The following is a 16451-nucleotide window of genomic DNA, read 5'->3' on the forward strand; positions in this document are numbered from 1 at the left end:
CTATACTGCACAGTAAAGCCTGAAACATTCAGTTTACTCAAAACATTGTGGTTTTTAAGCAAAAGTTAAAAAATCCCATAGACCAGAGGTCACTAATAGGTGGCTCACGGTTTGAGTCTCGACCTAGATGCTGTCCTATGCGGACCTGGACCTATAACCAATACATGTGACGCTACTCAGCCAATCAGATCTGTGCATTATGAAGAGTACTGAGTCTCAAGTGGGTGATGCACACACAGGGGAGGGGTGAGGTGAGAGACAGCAGTCAGAGAAGAAAGTGAGCCAGAGGGAGGTTATTTCACATGGTCTAAAAAGAGAAAACTGACAATAAATGTTGTTGAAATGTTACTGAATTGTACTTGATTATGTTATTATGTTATTTGATTTGACATTCAGTTGTTGACTATGTAAGATATTTATATAATTACTTGGCTACCTCAATATACAGTATAGGGCACTGAATCATGATGCAAGTAAGACATGATGTTCTGAACCTTAGTTTGAGGAAATTTTCTCTTAACTGGACCTTATCGAACTTTAATTGAATACATCTTACATAGACTATGTAAACATTTTCTCGTTTTCTGTATTTTGTTGATTTTCAAATGTGTAATGATCATAAGTTCAGGCATAAAGGAAAGGTCTTTCACTAAGAGTTTTCAGAGTGATGTCTTAAAACTGATATATGTAAGTGACCTCTGTTTGGCCCTGTGATGTGCCTCTATCAAAAAGCAGAATAGACTGAAACACTATAACTTAGGTGTGAATGGGTGGGACCAAGCTGCTGTAGGCTGAATAGGTGGACAGACGTAAATATGTAGATTTTTGACATCATAAAAACAGTACATTCAAATTAGGCTGTTTTTGCAGCTTAAGTTACATATAGATTAAATCAATTGGAAAATGAATGCATGTTTTAAAAAATTCTGTCTACATATCATAAGTTCAGGCATAAAGGAAAGGTCTTTCACTAAGAGTTTTCAGAGTGATGTCTTAAAACTGATATATGTAAGTGACCTCTGTTTGGCCCTGTGATGTGCCTCTATCAAAAAGCAGAATAGACTGAAACACTATAACTTAGGTGTGAATGGGTGGGACCAAGCTGCTGTAGGCTGAATAGGTGGACAGACGTAAATATGTAGATTTTTGACATCATAAAAACAGTACATTCAAATTAGGCTGTTTTTGCAGCTTAAGTTACATATAGATTAAATCAATTGGAAAATGAATGCATGTTTTAAAAAATTCTGTCTACATATTACATCAAAGGCTTTAATGTGACAAAATTTAGGATTTTTTTGGTGATATGAACCCTGTTAAAAAAGATCACTCTGTTGGTAACAACCATACATACTGACAATCAAACAGACACAAAAAACGGTTACATACAACATAGTTAGAATAACTGAAACATGTAAAGTGCATCCAACATTATTTATAACCTGTATATAGCATTAAAATGTTTTTTGTTGAAAGCACCCCCCGTGCTTTTTTGTTCAGTTTGCTCTGTTCACAAAAGCAATGCACTTGAATTTTCAAACAGACCGTTGAAACAACCAGCATCAATTCACTGATAACAACTAGTTATGAGATAATAAGTAATTATAACTTGAGTATTTCAATAAGTCCAAAAATGTCAGGGGTTTCAGTGTAGTAGAATTAAGTTGTTAGTAACATTTAGTTTAAAATGTGGTACATTTTGAACAGTCCTGATTTACAGTTAAACCTATTTGACTAAAGGTATCTTCAATCAGTGCTTAACAAAGAGTTAAAGCAAGATTCCACAGAACACAACTGCTTGAGGTGTTTCAGCTGCTTTTTCACTGAACAGCTGAATTTGAGAAGTTTGCTTAGATATCAATCCTTAGCTGCAATCATCACTAGCGATTAATGAAAGCATGTTGTACTAATATTTCTCACTCGTAGCTCATAGAAACGAGGAGAAATTCTGTTGCACTATATCCTTAGTAAGTAGAAGAGGAGATGATAGTTTGAATATGACAAGTTTGCTCACTGCCTTGTTTGACTCAAACCTGTGGATACAGAGTGTAAACCATATAAATACAGTTATGTAACTTGATGTAATTACATATAAATAATTATCTAATGTGAAGAAAATGTATTGCAAAATTACAATAACTGTATACTACATAGTCATCCATGGATTGAATACCGTTCAGACCATTAATTATTAATGAGCCATCAAATTAAATAATGCTGAGCTTTGATCAAAATGTGAACCTGTTAATATTTCAGTGTTGTGCTTTTTCTGCCTGACTGATCTAGTACAACCTGGACTAAAGGTGACTGAATCGCTATAACTGTGCTCTGATGCAAAAGTCTTTAACGCTGCAAGATGTTTCTGCATATACTAAGCAGAGGTTGCAGGTCTGATTAGTGAACCAATTATTGAACAAGCTGCTAAGACTTGGAACTTTTGCCCAAAGTCTCATTTACTGTATGGTGTGATTTTCACACCTTTTCTTGGAGAATTGCCTTGTTTCTTTTTATATGGAAATTTTGTATTTCAGACGTTTGTGGCTTGCCCATGTCTTAACTAGACCTCTAACTCTTTTCTTGTCTCAGACTTGCCCACATGATGAGAATAGTAGGACAATGAGAACTTCAACACCTTAATGCTGGCTATTGCCAAATAGAAGAGAGTCACTCAGAAGAAACTGGAATAGACAGCTGGAAGCTTTTAACCCCCTTTGTGTATGTTAGTGAGAGTGAGATGGAGGCTCATGAGGGCACTGGAGAGGGTGACTTGTGGAAACAAGAGGCAGCCGTTCTCTCTTAGAGCCTTCTGTTTGCCCTGCTCCGCTCTGGTGGCTCTTGCTTTTTCCTAACAGGACCATGTCCTGTTGACATTCCCAGCCAACCCAAATGTGGAAAAGCATGGAGGTACTTTCAGCTTTCAGTCACTGATAGACTGTATTCTAATCTTAAAAGCATTGTATGAATGGATGGCTTTGAAATCCAGTAATGCTGTAATTATGACGTAAAGGGTCTTGGTACATGAGAAAGAACAAAGAAAGAGCCTTTGCACCAGTAGTGCATTGATAATGCAGAACTTGTGTGTTTGTGAAGGTTTCCTGCTTCCACTAGAAGTTATAGAAAAGGCCACACAACCTCAGTGAAAGTGAATGCGAGGCTACCTTACAACAAACCGGAATATATAGTTTTCTAGAAGGTCTGTCTTGTGCACTTCAGTTGACCTTAATGTGAACTTAATGTGTTCTTCCTTAGTGTATTAGACACTGTAGAAAAGCCCCTTTGAATATCAGTAGAGTCACTTTCCTTTACATGTATATGCTGAGCATGTAGCTCATCTATCATGTGTAATATTTATAGAGCCAACCATTCACCATTTTTTCAGCCAGCTACATAGTATATCAGGCCATCTTTTTTCAAACATGACAAATATATGTCAGACTGCCTTCATTTGCAGAGGAGACCTAGAACAAAGCCTACTGAAGGTGGCAGAGATATGAAAGTAGGAAAAGTTGAAGGACATCCCTTAGAGTGACTCTTGTTTCAACACTTCCCTCGATATCACTATGAACTGAGTTCAGTCATTCTCACTGATTCCTAGATGTTCTTGGGAGAATAGCATCTTTTGCAGGAAATAAAGTATGGAAGTGGACTTGTTTATTTATTACTGTAGATGTGAATTGGACATTAAAGCATACACACTTTTATTTCCAGAAGAAAATAGTTCTCTGCTCTTTTCTTGACTCCCTGTTCAAAGTGACATTAAACTACAAGAACATTCCTGATATTTTGGAAGTCTGATTTAAAGTAGTTCAAAGTTGTGAAATATCTCTAGGGAGGTAGCTGTCTTCAGGCCAAGTGGTCAGCAGGGCCTTCCAGAGTTTCTTGGCATTCTTTGCAAAAGCAAAGAGACATCTACTTGGCTTTGACTGCTAGTGATCATATAATTTGTTACTTCAGATCTGCTTGCAGTTTATTTCACCAGTTACTGTGTTTGGATTTACAGTCATCTTATCAAGTGACCTCATGAGATGCTCATGTTAGTATTTTATCTTCGCGAATTAAACATATTGTGGTTGTGTCCCGTTTGTCTTGTGTAAAATTCTCAATTATTATGGTTCTTCCCTGTTGCTCAGTTTGACAGAAATGTGTGGGGGGGAAAAAAAGAATTCCCGCAAGGCGTACGTAAATACCAGCATAAAATCTTTAACGCTCACTTCAACAAAAAAAGAAGGGTTTTGAGGGAGCAAACACGAATTAAACACTTCAAAGGCCCTACTAGAGAAAACATGGACTGGATTATGTTTCCTCTCTTTCTGTTGTTGTGACTGTGGATCTTGCCATAACATTTCCTCTGCAAGGGGCTCTGGCCTTAAGTTATCTTCAGCTTTAATGTTTTGAAATGGTAGAGTGCGAGATGGGAAACAAAAAGGGTCAGCGCAGAGATGAAATGTGTAAGTGTTGTAGATCAAAAGCACCACGTAATTCTCCTAGCTTAAACAGTGGACGTGGGGCAGCGTCAGAGTCCATTCAGAGCAAATGAAGAACATGAAAGAGCCGTCTAAAGCTGAAAGAAGCAGAATGAATAGAGATCAAATCCTCTGTTTCAACTTCAATAGAGGCAAAAGTCAGAAGGCACCAATGGTTTAGACTCTGTAAAAAACCCAGATTAGCTGACTCAATGATTATTGTCAGGGCAGAAAAAAGAAGATTAAAGAAGCTTTTATTGTAGAAGACATTTGTGGTTCTCCACACTTGCCCATAGACTTTGTGTCCCTTTACTCGCACTTATTTAATTTTTTGAAATTCTCATGAAACATAAAACTGCAATACAGAAATCCTTGCCTAAATCCTTGGTGTCCACTTTTTATTGAAATAAAAGTTTCAGTGCACAAACTCTAATGATCTGGCAGCCATTTCCACAGTGTTTTCCTGTTATCAGCCTCATGGTCAAAATTCCAGATTTTTTGCCTTTTAAAAAAATCTGACATTAAGCTTATTTTAATTGCTGGGATAGAAGACCCAGAAGGATAAGCGGTGTGTGTGTGTGTGTGTGTGTGTGTGTGTGTGTGTGTGTGTGTGTGTGTGTGTGTGTGTGTGTGTGTGTGTGTGTGTATTTTACATGGACAACACAAAGGTTTTTAGGACATCATGATGCATTTTTTCCTCCAGCTTTATGGGTGAGAAACATTTGCTGCACAAGGAAATGTGATACAATCAGTTTTTTCCAAGATTGTGGAGGGAAAGGCTCGACCACTGAAATGCAGCATGTGGTGATGCAACCCACCGCAATGGTGAAGTGATTGCATTGCTGTAAGCTATAGAAGTATATTGTCCTGTAATCCTTTATAGTGTGGCCTTTACAAAAGAACCGAACCCTGAGGTGTGTAGCTTTAAAAAAAGGTCTGTAGAATGAATTCATTTTCAGTATTTGTGTTGACAGTGTTTAGCAGGTGGAACAGAGAAGTGCTTGTTTTTTTGTTAGTACTTTAACTTTCTCCTTGCAGTATTTTCATCTCACAGCAGGATGCGTTGCCGAGTGGCCTGGAAGCTGCAGCACCCATCCATTACGCTTCCTTATTTACAGGATTTCAGGTATGTCAGCATTTTTCTGACGCTTGTAAATCAGGCTATGGTAATGTCTGAATGTTAAAGATTTCTTTGTATATATGTATGTGTGTGTGTGTGTGTGTGTGTGTGTGTGTGTGTGTGTGTGTGTTCACACACGTTTCATATGAGTCAGGACCATGTGATGATGGTGGGAAAAGCGTGAGAATGTTCTGCCATCACAATATTTTCCAATTCCTCCAACTCCCACATACCCTGGGAGCAGCTCTTCGGGGTTGGGTCAACCTTTGGCTTATTTGTACTTTTTTAACACAATAAAAATGCCGAACACCAAGACTGCTACAAAATACATTAGTAATTTCTTCTTGTGTGCCTTATTTAAAAAATCTGTAGAAAGTTTCCAGCTTCCTTTGAACATCTGCAATTCTCCATTTATGACTCGGGGGCGGGGGGCAGAGAGAGAGAAAGAAAATGATTAAATCAATGAAAGAAGGAAGGAAAGACAAATGGAGAAGGGACAAACATAAGAAGGAAATAATGAAAGAAGGAAGGAAATAAAGAATATAGATGGAAAAAAGGAAAGACAGAAATACATCAAGATAATTCATATTTTTATGTTGCTACAAACTGCTACACACAGGCTGTTTTTAAAAAGACTGCAAATGAGATGGCCTGGAAATGCAGAAAGACCTGCAGCTGGGGAAACCAGATATGGTTCATTTTTGAAGACAAAAAGAAAGAAAAAAAAACGTGTTACCCTGTATCTGCTGCGTGATGCCATGTTCTCATTGTGATTTTACTCTCAGCTCTCTAAATTGACCATTTTTCATTTGCCAGTCTTTCACAGACAGGAAAGGAGGCCTAAACTGAGCTCTTCTAACATATTACTGTTTAACAGAAGCAGCCTTTGTTAATGTAAACCAGAAGCTTAGCTGTTCATTCACCACTTTATGATATAGCTCCATATCCATTTCTCAAACAGGACAGTGGGTATTTCATCTTAATTGCAAATCCCTCCACCCATCAGTGGTTAATTCCTGCGGCAGTGCCGACGTCTTGTCTTGACTGGCCCTTTGCGGTCACATAATAGATTATAATCATGGTATTTAAATTATGTTTCTGTTGTAGCAGGTCCAGGGAAGGGGATGGTGGTGAGTCTGGAATGTGTGTGATAGAGCTTTCGTTTATTTACTCAAGGCAGGATTCTAACAGTAAGACTGCAAATACCCTTCTAGCCCACAACACTCAGGAAAGCTCATAAGTTGCACCTCGTTATAGAAACCTTAATGAAGAGTCAGTGCCAATTTTAGCGATGCTATAACCTTACAGCTCATTTGTGCTCACTCAAAGCTAAGAAAGCCCAAGACCATCTTAAAGCAATAGCACAATTCTTTTGTATGGCTGTGACTTTCCTGCCTGCATCTAATCAGGATAAAATCATGTGTGGCCAGTTTATTCTTTTATAGGTTTTAAGCTACTAATGGGAGCTATTTCACCAGCTGTACTTACCACAGCCTGCAAACTCAACTAACTTTGTCAACAACAAATTTAAATAAATGAATACAGATTGTCACTTTTAAGAGACTAATAAGCTAAAGTAAAGCATACTTTGTTGATTAAGTAAGGCCAAGGCAGCTGTCTTACAGTAGCCATATATTTATCTGTAGGTTTACTCAAAGAGTGACTATTAGACATAGAGCAAAAATATTGCAAATCTGTGAATTAATGTCTCAGCCTTACTTTACCGAGGCAAAATAAATTTACATAACTCATATGAAGTGTGTTTGCATTTTAAACTCCAGTTATGAATGTAACTGTTTTTAGGAATTTCAGATGGCTGCCAGAGGCTTTTAATAGCGCAGTGGATCTTCCTCACACTCCTGCACACAGGCCAAGATCTTATACCAACAGTGATGTGTGATGTTGCCAGTATTATTCACAAGTTATCTGCTTGCAGATTCCAAGAGCCTGACAACTCTGGTAATCATCTACATTTTTGTAGACCTGATGACCAAATTGCCAGTGCGTGGACCTCCACCAGTGAATACCCTTTAGCACTGTCTAAGTTGTGGATGCGCTCCAAGCAGAGATAGTCAGGTGATGTTCCTGGTTTAAGCAGCTGGAAGGATTTGTAGGCTACATAAAGATTACCTCTGTCTCCCAGTTTGAAAGCCTTTGTTTTGACAAAGAAAGCCACTTGTTTTTGGTGCTGAAGTAGGCAAACAGCTGGTCTGTGTGACAAATCCACACAAGGTCCACATAAAGCAATATGGCTTGGACTGGGCGCAATCATAAGCATCTTGCTCATTGGTGGAAGGAACCAGTTCAATGTGATGATTAATAAATTAAAGTTATAAGACTTCAAAAGAAAATGACTGGTGTAGCTCCACATGTAGCTTTACATAATCACCAATAAAAACAAACATAAAAAAATACCTTCTTCAAAGAAATCCACCAAAATCTATCTAAAGTCTAAAGGGCACCGTGAAATATCCAAGGCAAGCATGGAGAATTAAGATGCCACATGTCCATGAGGAAGACAGTTATAAAATGATATCTGCCCATGTGCACTTGCACATGTGAAAATGGAAATAGAAGCCATATACTCTTTAGATGTAGACTGCACTATGTTTTAGCGCCTCACGAGTCAGAAAGCATTGTCCAGTGACAGGCTTTCACAGTATCTGTTGATAAGACTCTTGCAAACTAAATGCTGTCCTGGACTGCCAGCTTGCAGTTCAACCACCACGTCTCTGACCCAACAGCCATGATTGAGATAAGAAATTTCTCTCTGATTGGAACTTGTCAAGTGAAAGCCTTTTTATAGATAGTGGCTATAGAAACCATGGTGGTTGCAGCTTAGAACTGTGTAAAGTGTCTGTAAGACTGACATGTAGCCAGATGTCTTAGCTACTGCTAGCCAAGAGGAGGTGAAAATCCAACAGCTTTATCAAGCATCACATTTTATGCCAATATCATACAGCCCTAATCCCTATTATAATTATATAATATTTATATAAATATAAAATATTTTCTTGTAAACTGTTGCAAAGTGTGTATCTAGGACTTCCAGAATGCTTTTTCTAGTAAAATGTAAATCATTTTGTGATGGGTTTATTCCACATAAATTTAATTTGCTTACCTACAGTGACTCAACTCTGATTACAAACCAATTGCACCACAGTGACAAATTAAATTAACAAACAATTAGATTTTTACTTACATCTGAATGCTTTGTCATCTATGTTGGTTAGACAGATGTAAACTCCACTCTGATTAGTTCTTGTTTGTATTTTTTAGGGAAAAGGTCACTGCTGACACTACATCAATGACGACCTTGCCTTTGGCTGCACCAGAGGCGTCCAGAGGATGCTCATGAGCACCAGAATGAGAAATAGGACACCCCTAGGGGCATCTAGCTTTATCTGCAAAAGGCTGATGTGGTCGCAGGTTTCCATTTCAATAGAGCATGCATGAACAATTGTTTAAAAACTGAGATAAACTGTGGGAACAAATGGAATCAGGCGTGCTCATATTGTTATGAAAACCTGCAGCCATACCAGCCCTTTGTGGATAATATTGGACACTCCTCAACTATAACCTTGCAGTCCTTGTGTGCATACACAATTAAGTCCCACAGGACTGCAAGTGTGCCAGGTGGCACAGGGCTCAAACCTAATGGGTAAGTTAGAGTTATGCAAAAGGACTCAATGTTTCAATCCCAAGTAGATCAGTTTCCAGTTGAGACCTTGCTTGGACCACTCAGTGATGTTACTCTACGCGACACATCGTCAGTTGTATACCCCAGTATCTTTATGTGTTTCGGCCATTTAACACAAGACACCCTCCTCTGTGGCAGGCCCACCACAGGCTGATCAGACCTGGGTGTGTGTCGCATAGGAACTGAGTGGTCACTTTGCCCCCCATGCCATTTCCTTTCTTCGAAGCCACAGTTAGTGACTACTTCTCTCAGCTGTGGTGGCAAGCTCTTTGATGGTTCTCCTCTGAGCTTGCCCTCTGATGCCCACCTCTTTCAGGAGCCTCATGGTAGAGTTAGCCACAAACCCCCTACAGCCCACCTCCACTGGACACACCAGCACTGTCCATCCCCGCTCTTCTGCCTGGGCTGCAAGGTCAGAGTATCGCAACCTTTTCCTTTCATAGGCCTCATCAATGGCTTCCTCCCAGGGCACCATGAGCTCGATGATGTAAACACGGCGACAGGAGTTGGACCACAAAACCAGGTCTGGGCGCAAGCTTGACATAGCAATGTTAGGTGGAAACACTAGGCTCTTGTCAAGGTCGACCCGCAATTGCCAGTCCCTGGCAGTACCAATGAGGCTTGAAATTGTGGGAGGGGCTCTGGTTGGTTGTCTTTCACCCTCCCGGATAAAGGTTGTTGAGGTTTGGACTTCTTGATGCGCATTAAGTGGAGTGGCATTTGTGGCAGTTCTTTTCTCTTCTATGGCTGAGGCCAGACAACGCAGCACTTGATTGTGGCGCCAGTTGTATCTGCCTTGAGAAAGGGAGGTCTTGCAGCCCACAAGAATGTGCTTGAGACCTGCTGGGGCTGAGCACAAGGAACATGCCCGGTCCTCACCAAGCCACAGGTGTAAGTTTGCTGGCGTAGGCAGAATGTCATAAGTGGCTTTTATGATAAAGCTTAGCCTGTTAGACTCCATGTTCCATAGCTCACTCCAGGAGATTTTCTTTTTGGCAATTCCATTCCATCTCATCCATCGTCCTTGCTGTGGCTGACTGACTGCTCTGGCACACCTGGATGCTTCCTCTTGCCTTTGAATCTCCTCCACCACCATGCAACGGTGCTCTGCTGGTGAAGCTTTCCCCCAGGTAGGAGCCATCACACCAAGGCCAAACCCCCCCCCTACACTGTTGCACATGGCCAACTATGTCTCGATGTCTGACAGCCGCCCTTGCATCTGCTACTGCTGCCTTTGGTGTCCACTTCTTACCAGTTCTCAAGGCTGGGGCAGCACAGCGTTCCAAAGGGTCCCGAGACTCAGATAGGGTCATCTCCAGTCGTGCCTTAGCACACTTGTACTCTTCTGTCAAGCTTGATATTGGCAAGGAGAGTGGACATATATCAGCATACAGCCCTACACTGCTCATGCATCTTGGCAGCCCAAGCCACCTCCTTACTTGAGCATTCACCAATCATTCCAATCGGTTGATATGTGATGAGGTGACCTCGTAGATTGTGATCGGCCACATGAGGCAGGGCAGCAACCCAAACTGAAAGCACCACAGCTTTAGTTTCCCTGGGAGGCCAGTGTTGTTGATTTGTTTCAGGCCGCTGAGGGTGTCCTGTCTGAGCTGTTCTATGTGTTCTGTGTCATTGAGGGTGGCATTGTACCAGCGTCCAAGACTTTTTAGGTTTCTGTAGGATTGTAGGGATTGGCTCATCATTGATGGTGAAAGTGTCATGGTGATTTGGCCTTTGACGACTGAGATGCTCATTGACTTGCAGGGTTTGATCTTCATTCCTGCCCAAGATATGTTACTTTGAAGCTTTTCCAACAGCTGTTTTGTGCATGGTTTCGTAGATGTTATGGTGGTCATGTCGTCCATGTATGCCCTGATTGGGGGCAGACGTAGGCCTCCATCGACACGCTCCCCTCCAACGACCCATGCTGAAGCCCTTATAATCAACTCCATAGCCAGGGTAAATGCCAGAGGAGATATGATGCATCCTGCCATTATACCGAGTTCCAGCTGCTGCCAGGCTGTAGTGCTCTCATGCATTATCATACAGAATTGGATGTCGCAGAAGTAGGCCTGGACGAGGTTCGTGATGAAAGAAGGCAAAGGCTGTCCACAGAATTCTATGAGGCACTGATCCAAAGGCATTGGCTAAGTCCAGAAACACCACATGCAGATCCTTCTTTTCCCTCTTGGAGGACTGTAGTTGGTGCCAGATGATGCTTGCGTGTTCGAGACATCCAGAGAAACCACCAACTCCAGCCTTTTGTATTGAGGTGTCAAGAAACTCATTTTTCAGCAGGAATGTAGACAGTCTTTGGGCCACAACGCTGAAGAAAATTTTCCCTTCAACATTCAGAAGACTTATCTGTCTAAACTGGTTGATGGTTGATGAGTTTTTTCCTTTGGGATGAATATTCCTCCAGCTCTTCTCCACACCCTTGGTATGATCTCCTTTTTCCATGCCAGCTTCATTTGGTGCCAGAGATACTTCAGGACATCAGGCGTGTTCTTATACAACTTGTATGGGATGCCATTGGGCCCCGGAGCTGAAGCCGTCCTTGCCCGCTTTACTATGTTGACAATCTCATTCCATGTGGGGGTGCTTGTGTCCATTTCATGCATGGGTGGATGAAGTGGTGGCATGTCTGCTGGAATGGTTACAGGCTCATGCCTTTGGTTGAATGGTGTGTCGGCCTCAGAGTAGGTGTTCTTCAGGAAGTCTTCTATGTCCTTCAAGGGGGCCTTCAAAATACCAGATTTCTCTTGTATGAAGAGGCTTTTGGTGAACTTGAATGGGTTCTTGTAGAAGGAAACTCTTGCTCGCTCCTTTTTTCTGCGTTGTCTCCTCAGATGTTCTGCCCTCCTCAGCATTGCCAGATGCTGCTTGATGTCGCTCTGAAGGGCTTCAAGTCCAACCCTCTCTAGTTCATTGGCCTTCTTCCATTGTTTCTTTAGTTGCCTGCATTCTTTCACCAGCCTCTCAATCTCCTGTTGTCGTCTTGATTTGTCACGTGGTGTATGTTCTTTCTTGGCTTTCCTGTCTTTCACACCAAACCTTTCTCTTCCATAGCTGTAGATCAACTCCCCCATCCTCTCAAGTCGTCTCTCCACATCCCCTTTAAGGCTACTGAGAAGGCAAACAAGGTCACTGTCAATCGCTTCCCATTCCTTTTTCTGGCAGGACTTCGGCCACTGGATCCCTCCATCTTTCGCTCCACTGCTGGTTGTGGCTGGATGGGTTTTGGGCTCGGAACTGATGGCATGTTAGTGCATGAAGGTGCTTCGGTTGGGGTTTTGGTACCCTGTGGACTGTGGTGCTTATCCTGCCACTGGGTTTCACTCGACTTATTTTCCCCACTCCTAAAGTATTGGAAGTATTGGTCAATGCGAGGCCCCTCGCTAGGTTCCTTCAGGCACTTCTTCCGACCCTGGTGGATTTTCAAACCTTTGGAGGTTGTAACCTTTTTCCAGCTACAAATGCAGCTCTGGAGTGTGAGTTCTGGCACAGGCATTCTCTTGTCAACTGCTGAACTGACCACATTTCTCATTGTCCTTTCCATTCCATTGTCTGTTGCCGTGAGGTCCATCAGTGAGTCATCTTTCGCCCTCGCTCTCGTAGACCCAGAGGGTATTCTTCTTTCTGAGGTTTTCGTAGCCGTTACGGGTGGATCCAAGCTACTGCATGGTGCTGGATCCAGCCAGCATGGGGAGCTAACCCATGCCAGCACCATTGGGGTCTATTTCCTCCTGTCAGCAGACTCTCCATGCAGTCACCAGGTCTTTCCCAGGTTGTCAGCTGCTCTTTCGCAGCAGTCACTGGTAGTACACCAGAAGTATTAGAGTTATGCAAAAGGACTCGATGTTTCAATCCCACGTAGATCAGTTTCCAGTTGAGACCGTGCTTGGACCACTTCAGAGTGGTCCAGCTCCTGAAGGCCTAACCAGTGGGAGAGCTTGCTTGGGTGCATCAACCTAGACACCAGGGTAAAGAATCCTGATTGGACAATTTTTCATCAAGTCCCTTGTTTCCAAACAGAGATGAACAATGAAATAAGAAGACAATACTTGCAGTTTTAAATACAGCAAGGATGATGACTTTATTACATAAAAATAATTAAAAATGTAGGGGTTCCCCAAAGCATATAAACATATAAATGTAATTACTGAAGGTCAATTTAAGCAAACATCAATATTTTTGAGGTCCTTGTTCTTGCTGGCTCAGTAACATTATGAGCTTAGGTAGAAATATTGTTCCATTGAATGAGAATGAAGCCTATAGCAAGTAATGATGCGAAGCAAGGTTGCTGTTTGTGAAGGTTGCTGTGTTTGAAGGTCCTCTTTGAAAGTATTCCTGTCTGCATGATTTTCTTTTTTTTGTGGAGTTGCAATAAGAAAATGGAAGATAATAATAAACACATGAGAAATAAAAGAAAAATAACATGGTAGGTTGATAACAGGGAGTAGGTATGAGCCAAACTGTGCTTGCAGACTGAGGTTAGCTGCAGGTTTTATAATATTATAGTTTTGTAATATTATATTATCAACAACTCTTTGAATGGCATTCATATTTTAGGAAAGATCTTTTTAAAGCTAATCAGCGTATAATGTGTATAATTTTAATAGAATAAAAACTCTTCTCCAGTCCTAACAAACACAAGGTAATGGTTGCTGCTATACAGCAGGTTGCTGTGTGGCTCTATTTATATTTTATTACTGGAACAGTAGCGCATGGCTGCTTTTGCAGACATGGTGTAGTCCTGTATAAAATCACACAATGTATGCTATGTGCTTTTTGTAGTATGAGATTTGGGTAAATCAATATTTTTTGTCTTATCTTGTATAGAAATATTAGACCTAAAAATAAGACCTTATAATTAACACATTGTAGTGCACTACTGATCAGGTTTTGATGATTTCAATCTATTATCATAAGTGGTGATGCAGAATGTGTGATTACAGACAATGGGAGCTGTTAAACTACTAATTTCTGTAATAATCTGTATTTTTGATGTTTGTTTTCAGTTTCAGGGAATGCATACTGATCTCCTGTTCTGACTCTCTCTATATCAGCATTCATCAGTTATTATCAACCCAAGGTTTCAAATAGGTTTTTCTTTCAGATAAAAAACCTCCAGGTCATCATTAATAGAAGCATATGGAAACATAAAGAACTCAGAGGAGCTTACCACTTTGTCAATAAAAGCGTCAACAAAAAATCAAACAGTTTAAAAATACCCTTTGAGATTTTTTATGGAAAGAATGGATGTCTTGTTTTCTGAGATACAGAAGAAAAGAACCATACAGATTGTTACCAGTGTAAAGTTTGAAAGCTAGGGTCTGTCATGTTACAGGAATATTAGGGACAACTTGCACATCTGTGAAAGCACCATTAACGTTCAACACATTATGGAGCAACAAATGTTGCCTTCTAGATGATGTCTTTCAGAGACGCCCATGCTTATTTAAAGATGACAACACTGAGAAATATTCTGCATATGTTACAAAGGTAAAGTGTGGGTGCTAGACTGGCCATCTTGCAGTGCGGAACTGTCACCCTTTGAAAAAGCGTGCAAACTTCAATGATGAATTCAATTAATTCAGTTCATTATAGTATTCATCAATCCACAGTGCCCCTGTATTTAAGTGAAAGTGCTTTACTGCAGAGAAAGCATGTGTGAGGTTCATTACACATTAGATTTGGTCTTTTAATCTCAAATTTATGCAGTGTTTTATTGAATTTGCTGGGATGTTTTGAGTCTTGAGTTCCCCACTGTTGACTGACATGGTTTGGCGTACAGCAGTGCCATCTGGTGGAGTAGTGGCATGTCAGAATTGCTTTTATATGCTATGTTCTGACAGAATCTTTAAGGAGCACGTTAATGCAGTGAATAGTGGTCTAACCTACTTTAGACTCTGACCTACTTGTTGTTCTTGGTGTCCTTAAAGCAGGTCTAAAGGCTGTTCTGCTACAGAAAACTCTGATGTCATGCATTTGGCGAGCCCAAGTGTTCCAGCTGCTATTTTCTGGAGATGCTTATCTCATATGAATTATTGAGAGCCAGTGACCTCAAAAGCTGCAAGCTCCTGCCAGTACCGTTAGTGCTGACTTACATTTCTGTAAGAAAACCCATCTCTTGCAAGAGACAAAGTGACTCTGTGATTTAGCAGTTTCAACAGTAGATGGCATCCTTCAGCAAAATCAAACCACATTGTTTCAAAAGTATCCAAATATCCCTTCTAATTGGGGTGGATGCTGGGTGCCTTGGCAAAAGAGAAAAAAAGAATGGGACCCCCTGGATTTTTTACTTGTTTTAAGTAATTTCATATCTTTTTTTTTGTTGTTGTTAATTGAATTGTTCATACCAATCTGTCTTTAAGCAATTGTATCATAATGTGACAAAACCAGCCATTAGGGGTGTACTTTGTGTACTTCTGGTGCCGATCCCAAGCCCAGATAAATGGTGAGGGTTGCGTTAGGAAGGGCATCTGGCGTAAAACTTGTGCCAAAACTATCATGCAGATCACAAATATGATTGCCATACCGGATCGGTCGAGGCCGGGGTTAACGACCAATGGAAATGGCTGTGGTGGGAGGTGCACACAGATGGATTATATGCTTAGCAGGAGATGCCACCTAAAGGAGATTGGAGATTGTAAAGTGGTAAAGTGGCAATGCAGCATAGGGTGGTTTTCTGTAGAATGAGATTAGAAACAAAGAAGAGGAAGAGAGTGAAGACAGAGCCAAAGATTAGATGGTGGAAGCTGAAGGAGGAGGATGGTTGCAGGCAGTTCAGGGAAAAATTGCAACAGGCCTTTGGGGGCAGTGAGGAGCTACCTGAGGACTGGGAAACTACAGCTAAGGTGGTGAGAGAAACTGGCAAAAATGTGTTGGGTGTTTCATCTGGTCAGAGGAAAGAAGACAAGGAAAGTTGGTGGTGGAATGAGGAAGTCCAGAAGAATATTCAGAAGAAGAAGGCAGCTAAGAAAAAGTGGGATAACCAGAGATGAAGGTAGTAGGCAGGAGTACTGTGAGGCTAGTCGCGTAGCGAAAAGAATGGTGGCAAAGGCAAAGGCTCAGGGCTATGATGAGCTGTATGAGAGGCTGGACAGTAAAGAAGGAGTAAAGGACTTGTATCGTTTGGCTAAACAGAAAGATAGAGCTGGAA

This window comes from Pygocentrus nattereri, chromosome 3 (genome assembly GCF_015220715.1).
Source record: "Pygocentrus nattereri isolate fPygNat1 chromosome 3, fPygNat1.pri, whole genome shotgun sequence".
In the NCBI taxonomy this organism is placed as follows: domain Eukaryota; kingdom Metazoa; phylum Chordata; class Actinopteri; order Characiformes; family Serrasalmidae; genus Pygocentrus; species Pygocentrus nattereri.